This window comes from Lithobates pipiens, unplaced genomic scaffold (assembly GCF_037356315.1).
Source record: "Lithobates pipiens isolate NorthernLeopardFrog02 unplaced genomic scaffold, aLitPip1_a1.2 Scaffold_18, whole genome shotgun sequence".
Classification (NCBI taxonomy): Eukaryota; Metazoa; Chordata; class Amphibia; order Anura; family Ranidae; genus Lithobates; species Lithobates pipiens.
The window spans coordinates 565,045,031-565,059,447 of NW_027507758.1; positions in this window are offsets into that span (position 1 = coordinate 565,045,031).

Sequence of the window (14,417 nt, forward strand, 5' to 3'; positions counted from 1 at the left end):
TAGCTTAAATCTTCCTCAGTTGATGCCCCTGCCATTGTAATCTTCTGGTGTGGCGGCTGTTACTAGATCTGATAGAGAGGTGTGACAGGCTCATGTCAAGAGTTGCAACTATGCCTGCCTTTTCCGCCCCTCCTCCATTCATATAAGCTGTACTATAGATTCTATGAATGAAATACAAATATATGAATGGAGGGGGCGGATGCTTTAATCATCCACCCGTCCAGAATTCATAGATCCCATTTCATTCATAGAAGCTATAGTACAGCTTCTATGAATGCAGGAGGGGATGGAAAAGGTAGACATAGTCCGTACTCTCGATGAGTACCTGTCACAGTCCTGTTGGCTTTATTAACCCACGCCACAACACCAAGATTACGGCAGTGGGGGTACAGGGAATCAATGGAGGAACATTTAAGCCAAAAGTCGTGACAACAGCACAAGGGACACATTCTGTTGACTGTAAGTTATATTCCTTGCCCTGATTTTCATATTTTTTTCTTTTTCTGTCTAAACTTAAACTTTAAAGTGATACCATAACAGCTAGTGGAAAGTGTTTTACCTTAATGCAGGTGCATTAAGGTGAAAAAATAAATAAATAAATAAACTTTTTTGCTTTAGAACCACTTTAGGTTAATACCATAATTATATACAGAGCTCTTTCACACTGGGGCACAGGCCGCGTTAGTGGTAAAGCGCCGCTAGTTTTTGGGGTGCTTTACTGCAGCTGTGCGGGCAGGAGTGGGGCATTTTCGACCCCAAAGAAGGGGTTAACAAGGGGTTAAAAGCACCTGAAAAGTGCCTCTGCCCATTGATTTCAATGGCAGGGGTGGTGCGGGAGCAGTGTATACACCGCTCCCGTACCACCCCAAAGACACTGCTAGCAGGATTTTTTCTAACGTCCTGCAAGCGCACAACCCTGATGTGAAAGCACTCAGGGGATGGAAGGCGTTTTTCAGGGGCTTTACAGGCGCTATTTTAGCGCTAAAACGCCTGAAAAACACCTTCAGTGTGAAAGGGGTCTTAAACCCAGCCCTCTGATGGATTCTAATGGACGATTTTTTGGAACCCCCCCCCTCCCCGGTGTCACATTTGGCACCTTTCGGGGGGAGGGGAGAGCAGAAACCAGTATAATCCAGGTATTTGCTTCCATTTCTGGACATAGAAAGCCACAGTATACATGGATATCTACGCCATGTCCGGCACCTCCTCTGCCTCCGTTCCCCCCCCACTGTCTTCGGGGAGACACACAGGTCCCAGAAGACAGCAGGGACCAGTGGGATCGTGTAGCGCGAATCGCACATGCGCAGTAGGGAACCAGGCTATAAACCCGCAAGGCTTTGCTTCCTTATTCCCGAGAGCCGAGGGACGGGTCGGCTTTGGGGGACGATATCGCGGACACCCTGGACAGGTGAGTGTCCTTATTTTAAAAGTCAGCAGCTGCAGTATTTGTAGCTGCTGGCTTTAAAAAAAAAAATTGGGGGAACTCCGCTTTAAATGTTGGCATTGTTTGATTGCACAAGCAGCATGACAAAAACCCTCCGAGTATTAATGTACAGCGCTTTGTCCTATGTTGGTGCTATGGTACTGACTTCACCATAGTGGTTAGTACTGACCTTTTGTACTGTATATACATATATGCCTACACCTAGATATTGATCAGAGCTCAGGTGAACACCCGTATTTTATCACATTATGGCTTTTTTTCTCTTATCAGTTTTGATTAAACAAATCCCTGGTACTGGGAAGCAGGAGAGGTTGAAGTGTAGGCAAATATTGCACGATATTCAAACAATCCTGCAGAGATTCTTTCTTCAATCCATGTTTGTCCTCACATTTAATTCTAAACACCCAGTCTATACACATTCGTTTGGTGGTTTAGAGATATTAAAGCTGAACTCCAGACAGATATAAAAAAATATACATTTATGCAGCTCTGCAATCATTAATACATCACTGAATGTATTTTTTTTTTATATATAAGCAGCCTGGGTACCTGAATTTAACCTAGTATGAGTGCATAGCTGGGCGGGTGTAAAAGAGGAAGAAGCAGCACAAGGAGCCAATGATGGTGATAGGAGGAGAGAGCAGAGTGACAGAGACATGAGCTCATTGCTGTGCCCCTTCCACTGTCCAATCACAGGCTTGTGGCAGGTCCAGGATGTCTTGAGCTCTGGCTAAAGCCTCATACACATGATCGGAAATGTGTGATGACAGGCTGTTGGCGGTAAATCCGACCGTGTGTATTCTCCATCGGACAATTGTTGTCTGATATTCTATGGACAAAAGTTGGATGGCAGGTTCTAAAATTTTCCGCGGACAAATGTCTGTTGTCGGATTTTCCGAGCATGTGTACACAAGTCTGTTGGACAAAATTCCAAAGTGCAAACACGCATGCTCGGAAGCAAGGATGAGCCAGAAGTGGTCGGTCTTGTAAACACTAACGTTCATAATGGAGAATCAAAGTGATACTAAAGGTTCATTTTTTTTTTTTTTTTAATAACAAACATATCATACTTACTTCCACTGTGCAGCTCATTTTGCACAGAGTGGCCCCGAGCCTGCTCTTCTGGGGTCCCTCGGCGGCTCTCTCAGCTCCTCCCCACATCAGATAAGCCCCCTGGGAGAATCAAAGATCAAAGATACAACTATGTTGGTATCCTTTGTCAATTTTACATTTTATTTTTTTAAATGTAACTGCCTTCTCTCTAACTGTCATTTGAAGTAAAACACATAGCCAAGTATTATTCTCCACAATTTTTTTTATTGTGCATTAAAAAAAGAAAACAAATACAATTAGACATTCTATCTGCCAAGAGAACTTAACCAAAAAAGTGCATTCTATGCATCCAAAAATATAGAAAATTTACCAAATCAAATCATTATTCAACTAAAAAAATAATGTCAAAGCAATAACTCCAAGGCCAATAATAAATAACACGTTATCTCCTCCGATTCCGCAACATGGCTGGTTGATGAACGGCCGCTCAGAAACTAACTGAAAAGTGTGATATGAAAAGGCGCGAATCAACACATACCAAACTTCTACTAACACAAAATTAGCAGAAGGAGCCCAAAGGGTGGCGCTAAAGAGCTGAAAGACAACATAGTGCGTCACTACGTTTGTATTTGTTGACCAACAATTGTGTGGCCGTGTTTATGTAAGACAAGTTTGAGCCAATGCCCTTTGGACAAAAGTCCACGGTTTTTGTTGGCCAACAATCCAATCGTGTGCACAAGGCTTAAGTGGTTTGAATAATGCAACAGAAAAAAGTACTTCAGGTGGAAATCTCTGGGTTGAAGTTGAATTTTCCAGCAAAAACGTTTTTTCCATCTGTTGATTCTCCTTCACTTCCTGTCCTGTAGACAAAGCAGGAAGTAAGGAGAATGCTCTAAAATTTTGCAGAAAAACTGATGCGTATGGGGCTTTAGGCTTTTTTTTTTATCGAACAAAAAAGTTTTATTGAGTATTGAAGGTACATGTTCATACATGGTTCAAAACAAAGCACATGTAATTGTAAACTACAAATTCCACCGATTCTAGTATCAATATGTTAAATCTAACCATTTGGTGACAAAAAGTGGTATTAGCCCACTCTCAGTGGTGCACATATAGATATTCATTTTCCTCATACATTGCAATAGTAAAGCAAAAACAGTGGTAAACATTAAATCAATCCTCAGAACAATCGGTTATACAGCAGGTCTAGTGGAGTTAGTCCATGAACATCTAACCATTGGGACCACAGTTTATAAAATTTACCTCTATTACCCCTGTGCTGATATATGATCTTTTCCAAGCAATTAGTATCGCCCATTTGGGTGATCCACTCCTGTAGTATGGGGGGTTCCATGGATTTCCAGTGTCTCGGTATTAACTTTCGAGCCTGGAAAAGGGCCATCGCTACAGCCTGTCTGGGAGTTTCCTCCAAAGGTAGTGCGTCTGGTATGCCTAATAAACATTTCTTAGGTTCAGTAGTTATCTTGACTTGGAAAAGCCTATTATTAGTATCTAGGACCTGTGTCCAGTACCTGTGGAGCTTTGGGCATCTCCAGAGGAGATGTATCAGATCTTCATGTTCTCTATTGCATCTAGTGCATGAGGGATCTGATCTTACCCACATAGTGGCCAATCTGGCAGGTGTATAATGCACTCTTAGCAGAATGTACAGCTGAGACAAACACTGAGCCACATTCAGGGAGCACTGGGGAATTGCATGTAGGACCTCCTCCCACTGTTCTTCCTCAAAAGCACCCACATCCTGTTCCCACCGTGACACCAGGAATGCTCTAAGGTTTAGTTAACACTTGTGGTTGGGGATGGTAAGAATGCATGGTTGGGCCTCATTTTTACCACTCCATTATGCTGAAAACGCAGTGGAGAGGGGTGTGCATATGCAGTGGCAAATCGTCGCTGTTATTGTGTTAAGCCAGCAGTCCTCCCCGCTGAACGCACCCTATTCAACTGAATGGGAGCACCCCATGCAATGCACACAGTTCCACCATGCTGGTGTGGGGTTTAAGAGGTTTAAAACAAGTGGTGGGAAGGAGATATAACACCTCCTCATCAACTTTCAAATGCCATCTAAAAAGCAATCTGATTGTGGATCGCTCTTCAGAGGGCAACACATGTAGAAAGGAGTCCTTAGACCAGGGATCTCCAAACTACAGCCTTCTAGCTGTTGTTGGACTACATTTACCATGAGGCATTGTAAAACTCTGACATTCAAACACATGACTAGGCATGGTGGAAATTGTAGTTCCTGAGCAACTAGAGGGCCATAGTTTGTAGGCCCCTGCCTTAGACCATGGGTGTGAAACCTGTGGCCCTCCAGCTGTTGCAGAACTACAGGACCCATAAGGCATTGCAAGGCTGACAGTTTCAAACATGACTCCCAAAGGCAGAGGCATGATGGAACTTGGCTCCCAAAGGCAGAAGCATGATGGGACTTGTAGTTTCACAACAGCTGGAGTGAACTCCGCTCCCTTCTGGACACTTCCCCTCCAGGACTTGGCCAAAACCTCATAAATATTCAGGCTGGCCATTTTGAATCTCCCGCTCTAAGCTCTGGAAGCTTTTTTCAGAGCCAGGGGAAGCAATAAAATTCCCAGCCTGTGAGATCTCAACAGGCCAAAACCAAAATATACAGCTCCCTTTATTACAAAAAGGAGCCAAAGCTAAATTTACCTACCTTCAGTGCCTTGAAAAAGTATTTATACCCCTTACATTTTTCCAAATTTTGTCATGTTACAACCAAAAACGTAAATGTGTTTTATTGAGATTTTATGTGATAGACAAACACAAAGTGGCACATAATTGTGAAGTGGAAGGAAAATTATAAATAGTTTTCAAAATTTGTTACAAATAAATATCTGAAAAGTGTGGCATGCATTTGTATTCAGCCCCCTTTACGCTGATACACCTAACTAAAATATAGTGGAAAAAAATTGCCTTCAGAAGTTACTTAATTAGTAAATAGAGTCCACCTGTGTGTAATTTAATCTCAGTATAAATACAGCTGTTCTGTGAAGCTCTCAGAGGTTTGTTAGAGAACATTAGTGAACGACAGCATGACCAAGGACACACCAGACGGGTCAGGGATATAGCTGTAGAGAAGTTTAAAGCAGGATTAGGTTATAAAAAAAATATCTCAAGCTTTGAGCATCTCACGGAGCATTGGTCAATCCATCATCCAAAAGTGGAAAGAGTATGGCACAACTGCAAACCTACCAAGACTTGGCCATCCACCTAAACTGGCAGGCCGGGCAAGGAGAGCATTAATCAGAGAAGCAGCCAAGAGGCCCATTGTAACTCAGAGATCCACAGCTCAGCTAGGAGAATCTGTCCACAGGACAACTATTTGTTGTGCACTCCACAAATCTGGCCTTTATGGAAGAGTGGCAAGAAGAAAGCCATGGTTGAAAAAAATCCCATAAGAAGTCCTGTTTAGAGTTTGCGAGGTGCCATGTGGCGACACACAAACATGTGGACTTTTTGGCCTAAAAGGAAAGTACTATGTGTGGCGGAAAACTAACACTGAACATCACCCTCAACACACTATCCCCACTGTGAAACATGGTGGTGGCAGTATCATGTTGTAGGGATGCTTTTCTTCAGCAGGGACAGGGAAACAGGTCAGAGCTGATGGGAAGATGGATGGAGCCAAATAATGGGCAATCTTAGAAGAAAACCCATTAGAGTCTGCAAAAGACTTGTGACTGGGGCAGAGGTTCACTTTCCAGCAGAACAACAACCTTAAACATACAGCCAGAGCTACAATGGAATGATTTAGGTCAAAGCATATTCATGTGTTAGAATGGCCCAGTCAAAGCCCAGACTGATATCCAATTGACAATCTGTGGTAAGGCTTGAAAACTGCTTTTCGTACACGCTCTCCATCCAATCTGGCAGAGCTTGAGCTATTTTTGCAAAGAGGAATGGGCACAAATGTCACTCTCTAGATGTGCAAAGCTGGTAGAGACATCCCCAAAAAGACTTGCAGCTGTAATTGCAGTGAAAGGTGGTTCTACAAAGGATTGATAATTTTCGATAACCATTTATCATTTTCCTTCCACTTCACAATTATGTACCACTTTGTTTGGTCTATTACCTAAAATCCCAATAAAATACATTTATGTTTTTGGGTATTAAAATTTCAAGGGGTGTAAAAACTTTTTCAAGGCACTATACCTATGCAAGGAAGGTGCTACAATAACATGGGTGTAATCACTAGCAATTAACTCTCTGATGCATGAGTAGAATCTATGATCTATGTAGAACTGATAAAGTTATTCCATGTGACATTAATGAAAAATAAAACCACTGTCTATAATGGAATGAACTCATGCTGTACAAACAGCAAACATACTAAGGTCGAGATCGCAGTGCATTGCTGTATGATGATTGGCCAAAGCCTACACCTGACCTGCATGTTTTGGCCAATACCAGAGCCCTCTGCTAAGAGAGCCAATCATGACAGGGTGCCTTTGGGCAATCATGGCTCGGGGGGACTAAGTTAACGCCCCACACTATATAAGGCTGCCTACACGGCGGCCCTGTGTAGTGTTGTTGGTGTGGATGGAGAGATTGATTTAGGTTAAGCAGGCAGCAGTGGCGTAACTAGAACCTTCAGGGCCCCGATGCATGAAACCATGGAGGGTCCCCCCCGACCTCCGGACAGGGCTTTTTTCTCTGAGCCCGATGGTGCCAGGGCCCAGTCCCAAGTGGGTGGCCGCATATAAAGGAACCGATTTAAAAAACATCAATTACAGCCACTGTGCCCATCAAACGCTACCACTGTACCATCAAACGCCACCACTGTACCATCAAATGTCACCACTGTGCCCATCAAACTCTGCCGCTGTGCCATCAAACTCTGCCGCTGTGCCCATCAAACTCTGTCGCTGTGCCCATCAAATGCTGCCAGTGTACCCATCAAATGTTGCCAATGTGCCCATCAAATGCTGCCAGTGTAACCATCAAATGCTGCCAGTGTACCCATCAAATGCTGCCACTGTGCCCATCAAATGCCGCCACTGTGCACATCAAATGCTGCTAGTGTGCCCATCAAATGCTGCCACTATGAATCCCCACTGCCCGCTCACTGTCTGCCCACAACTTACCCTGTCTTGGTGGGGCAGCGGGTAACGGCCATAAGCTGGGTCCTCCATGCATCTCCTGCCATCCTCATCTCCCGTCCTCTCCTCCTGATAGGCGTCCAATAGCTGCGCCTATCGTTTCAGCCAATCAGGTGATGGGTAACAGAGCCGCACACCTGATTGGTGGAGAGGCGGTTCAGTGTTAGGAAAGTGAATATTAATTCACTTTTCTAACACACCTGGGTAGACTGTGATCGCCAAGCATGGCGCTCGCAGTTCATCTATTTTGAAGCCTATTAGAGCCCATGGCTCTAATCAGGTGTTGCAAAAACACCCCCCGCTGTAATTCAGGCGCCCGGCACCCCAAAATGGACCAGACACCTAAATATGGGGGTGGCAGCGGTGGCCATGGATAGATTCATGCTATGCTATGCATGAATCTATCCATTGGTCATAGAGGGGGTGGCTGGAGAGAGGGGGCGGCACCTGTGCACCCTTTTGGATGCACCGCCACTGATAAACACATGCACATTCACATAATACATATGCATACATGCACACTCACATACATGTGCACACATACATGCATACATACACATACATATTTGAACACACACACACATACAAGCATGCTCACACACACACACACACACACACACACACACACACACACACACACACACACATACATGCATGCTCACACACATACATTCTCACACACACACATACATGCATGCTCACACACATACACATAGAAACATGCTCACACACACACACACACACACAAGCATGCTCACACACACACATACATGCATGCTCACACACACACACACATACAAGCATGCTCACACACACACACAAGCATGCTCACACACACGCACATACAAGCATGCTCACACACACACACACAAGCATGCTCACACACACACATATAAGCATGCTCACACACACATATACAAGCATGCTCACACACACACACAAGCATGCTCACACACACGCACATACAAGCATGCTCACACACACACACACAAGCATGCTCACACACACACATATAAGCATGCTCACACACACATATACAAGCATGCTCACACACACACACATACAAGCATGCTCACACGCACATACAAGCATGCTCACACATACAAGCATGCTCACACACGCACATACAAGCATGCTCACACACACACACACAAGCATGCTCATAAACATTCACATACAAGCATGCTCACACATACACATACAAGCATGCTCACCCACACACATACAAGCATGCTCACACACACACATACAAGCATGCTCACACACAAGCATGCTCACACACACGAACATACAAGCATGCTCACACACACGCACATACAAGCATGCTCACACACACACGCACACATACAAGCATGCTCACACACACCCACACACATACAAGCATGCATAACACGCACACACACACGCAAGCATGCTCTCACACACACACACACACACACACACACACACACACACACACACAAGTATGCTCACACACACACACACATACATGCATGCTCACACACACACAGACATACATGCATGCTCACACACACACACACACACACATGCATGCTCTCACACACACACACACACACACACACACACACACACACACACACACACACACACACATATAAACACAAATACAGTAGCTAGTCTTATATAAAAAAAAAACGGCAGACATTTACCTTGGCCGGGTACTGCACTGTAGGGGGAGACAAAGAGCACACACTGTGCTTTCACTTTACCCTAATGTGAGGAGCTCCCCGCATAGTGCCGATTTCAGTTCGGCTGATGATCGGGGAGATCCTCTCAGCCTCCCCTCCTATGGAAGAGTACAGGGGGCCCTCAAGGGCTCCCTGCAGCAAGGGGCCCGGTCACCATGGCGATCTTGGCGACCCCTATAATTCCACCACTGGCAGGCAGGTTATAGTTAGTGGCAGTGTATTTGATATATATAAATACAGTCAGTCTAGTATATACCCTGTTTCCCCTAAAATAAGACCTAGCGTGATTGTCGGTGTTGGCTGCAATATAAGCCCTACCACCCAAATAAGCCCTACTCTGTTTCCTCAAAAATAAGCCCTACCCTGAAAAGAAGACGTACAAGGACTTTAACTAGGGCTTATTTGGGGGGTAGGGCTTTTATTGCAGCTATCACCGACAATCACACTAGGTCTTATTTTAGGGGAAACAGGGTATATATATATATATATATATATATATATATATATATATATATATACAGTATCTCACAAAAGTTAGTAAACCCCTCACATTTTTGTAAATATTTTATTATATCTTTTCATGTGACAACAAATTGGGCACAAAGTGTCAATACTTTGTGTGGCCACCATTCTTTTCCAGCACTGCCTTAACCCTCTTGGGCATGGAGTTCACCAGAGCTTCACAGGTTGCCACTGGAGTTCCCTTCCACTCCTCCATGACAACATCATGGAGCTGGTGGATATTAGAGACCTTGCACTCCTCTACCTTCCATTTGAGGAGGCCCCGCAAATGCTCAATAGGGTTTAGGTCTGGAGACATGCTTGGCCAGTCCATCATCTTTACCCTCAGCTTCTTTAGCAAGGCAGTGGTTGCCTTGGAGGTGTGTTTGGGGTCGTTATCATGTTGGAATACAGCCCTGCGTCCCAGTCTCCGAAGGGAAGGGATCATGTTCTGCTTCAGTATGTCACAGTACATGTTGGCATTCATGGTTCTCTCAATGAACTGGAGCTCCCCAGTGCCAGCTGCACTCATGCAGCCCCAGACCATGGCACTCCCACCACCATGCTTGACTGTAGGCACACTTGTCTTTGTATTCCTCACCTGGTTGCCGCTTAACACCATCTGAACCAAATAAGTTTATCTTGGTCTCATCAGACCACAGGACATGGTTCCAATAATCCATGTCCTTAGTCTGCTTGTCTTCAACAAACTGTTTGTGGGCTTTATTGTGCATCATCTTTAGAAGAGCCCTCCTTCTGGGATGACAGCCATGCAGACCAATTTAATGCAGTATGTAGCGTATGGTCTGAGCACTGACAGGCTGACCCCCCACCCTTTCAACCTCTTCAGTAATGCTGGAAGCATGCATAAGTCTATTTCCCAAAGACAACCTCGGGATAAGACGCTGAGCATGTGCACTTAACTTCTTTAGTAGACCATGGTGAGGCCTGTTCTGAGTGGAACCTGTCCTGTTAAACCACTCTTGGCCACCGTGCTGCAGCTCAGTTTCCGGCTCTTGCCCCCCCTCAGCCAGGGGCGGATCCAGAATCTAGTCTCGGGAGGGGCACTGCCAGAAAACAATTTTTTAGGGTAATTTTTTTGGGGGCAATTTATCGGGGCAATGGCTGATGTTGGCGCTTCAATCATCACGGAACCATGGTTGTTATAGTGTCAGGATGATTGAAACACATTATTTATATTATTACATTGTTTATAGATATATATATATATATATATATATATATAGAAGGATAGTATTCTTGAGGGCCAGCCAAACACAAAGGAAGAAGAGGAGGAGGAGGATTGTGTCAGCATGGACGTGGATGATAACATTCAGCAGCAGTCTTCAAGGGATGGTTTTCAGTCCCCAAAAACCCAAGGAGTTGTACGTTGCTGGGAGGAGGTTGTTACGGATCGTGTGATCTTAGAGACCCAGAGAACTCAGAATCAAATGCCTCTGCAAACTTACGTTGTGTGGCCTCCCTTATTCTGTGAAGCCTGCAAAAGGATCCTAGGATTCGTAGTATTAAGGAGAGGGCTCATTACTGGCTGGCAACCCTTCTTGATCCAAGTTACAAGGGTAAGCTTGCAGAACTCATCCTAGACAAAAAAGCAAAAGAACACTGCGCTATCCAAAAAGAAAAAATGAAAAAGCAGCTTACACACTAAATTGGATAATTTTAGTTCAAATAATACGTGTACAGAAAGTGTTGCGCTAAGATATATATTCAGTGGAAAAATGTGCTAAAGGTGACTAAATGTCTTACCCATTGAATTTTTAAAATAATAAGCATATGAAACAATACATAATAAAGAATTACTATAAACAAATGTATGTAAACAGAAGAAAGTCCTTTTCTAGAAGAAAAAATTGTGCTCGCCCCTAGTGCAAACATGGAAAGATGGAAATGTTCATTCAGTCCATAGAATGTTTGGTCAAAAACACCCTGGTGTTGACACCGCCACACACAGAAGAAGGCTGTAAACTTACCGACTCCAATTGACCCCGGCGAGCATACGCTCCAAGGGTCAAATACGCTTTTCTGTCATACAGGTGAGAGATCCTCTGGTCATAAAAGGTGGACACTCAATGATGAAAATCAATCCACACTTGTTCAAACTGAGTTGGACACGGACCAAATGCTCACAGAAAGGTTCACACTCCCCTTAAGGAACCATGCAGAATGAAAAGATTGGGCCAAATAGCGTAATTCCGTAAAATAAACAAATTTATTAAAAATTAAATCACACTTACATTTATGCAGTGAATTAAGCGCTTTCTCAAATAAAAGGCAGCAGTAGAGTCCTCCCGACGCATTTCGTCTCCTTGGACATCGTCTGGGGTGTCACTTCTAGAAAAGGACTTTCTTCTGTTTACATACATTTGTTTATAGTAATTCTTTATTAGGTATTGTTTCATATGCTTATTATTTTAAAAATTCAATGGGTAAGACATTTAGTCACCTTTAGCACATTTTTCCACTGAATATATATCTTAGCACAACACTTTCTGTACATGCAGAACTCATCCTGCCTTTGCAAAGGGAGCAGAGGAAACATCTTCAAGAGGCCTTGAAGAAAGGTTTGTGCAATGCATTTCCAGACCCTGGGAGGTTACAATTTCCTGGTGCTGGACAACGTGTTGCTGAGGCTTCGTTCAGTCCGGGGAAGAGCAGTGGAGAAGGTGGCCAGCTGACCAATGCCTTTAAACTATTTTTCAGTCCTCAGCGCCAAGGTCTGATTGGTTCAAGCAACCATTGCCAGCATCTGCATTACAAGGTGCAGGAATATCTAGGGGCAAGAGCAGACTTGGAGACCTTTCCAACAGAGGATCCATTGGGTTACTGGGTCTTGAGGATGGACCACTGGCAAGAACTTGCTCAATATGCAATCGAGCTACTGGCCTGTCCTGCATTAAGCGTTCTTTCTGAACGCACATTCAGTGCTGCTGGAGGGTTTATAACAGATCATAGAGTGCGCCTATCCACAGACACTGTCGATAGGCTCACATTCATAAACATGAATCAGTCTTGGATCAACAGCTATTGAGCACCCACATTTAATTTTCAATGTGGGATCCCTTGGGGAGGCTGCCTATGCTGAGTGACTATCCTATTCCTCCTCAATCTTGATGATGCTAGCTTCCAACAATATTTTTGGTTTAGGCACCTCCACCATCCAAGGCCCACGTTTTCTGCCCCTGTTTAGCATGTAATTACAATTTTTGATATAATATTTCAATGCAGGGCCTGTTCCTGCGCCCAACAAGATTATCTGTGAGGGGTTACAGTGTTGTGGCACCACCACCCAAGGCCCAATTTTTCTGACCCTGATTAACAAGGGCATGTAATTACAATTCTTGATATAATATTTCATAGCAAGGCCCGTTCCTGCACCAAACAAGCGTAACTGTGAGGGCTTACAGTGTTGTGGCACCACCACCACCACCATCAAATGCCCAATTTTTCTGCCCCTGTTTAACAGGGCATGTAATTACAATTTTTGATATAATATTTCAACGCAGGGCCATTCCTACACCCAACAAGAGTATCTGTGAGGGGTTACAGTGTTGTGGCACCACCACCAAAGGCTCATCCCTAATGACAATACATGATAAAGTTATAGATGACATGGGAGTGGTAAAAGCTACAGAGATACGATACTGAGCATTCTGGAAATGCATAACATGATGTAAAGAATTCCAGATAGCCATCACTGTATATGGTTGTTTAATCACATTTAATTCAACTTTTATTTATTTAAATTGTCACGCACACAGATATGTGATTGGTTTCACTAGGTGGGGTGTTATAAGTATACACACTAATTTATGATTTATATTTGTCAATATTACTGATTTAGCGTGATTCTATAAGTTTTCTTTTGTTTCATTAGAACTTTAACAAATTACCGAATCATGTCGAATTCATTTGTATCCGCTACAATTTCTTTTGTATTCGTTGAAATTCGACATTTATATATGTATATTGATTCGTGATAATGATTCGTAGTTTGGAAAGTCGTTTGTTTATTGAATCTTTTAACACACACACAATGACAATATCTCTTCTCCTCTGCTCAAATACAATACAACACCCTTCTCACTCAGTTCTCAGGAATGCACTTTGCCAGTAATCCAACTTCCAGCACAAAATTAATCCTCTGATTGGACTGTAAGATTTACTTTAAGTTGAACTTTTGTTTCATTAGATTTTTAATGAAATACCGAATCATGATGAATTAATTAGTTATATCCGCTATAATTTCTTTCGTATTCTTTGAAATTGTTTTTTTTTTATTCGGATGCAAAAATGCAAAATTCGGCCGAATGACGATACGTTACGAATAGTGATGGCCGAACGGTTCGCCTGGCGGTCGTTGTGCAGCGAATTTCGGCTGTTCGCGGTCCGCCCGTTCGGCGGACTATTGGCGCCGTTCGCCCGGCGGACTTCCGTGTTTACTGTGTAAAATAACTTTGACCTATAATGACACATCCATCATGGGGTACAGGACAGCCAATTGAGACATTACAGCACATGGACACTTGGACATTCCCCCTAACTTATAAATAC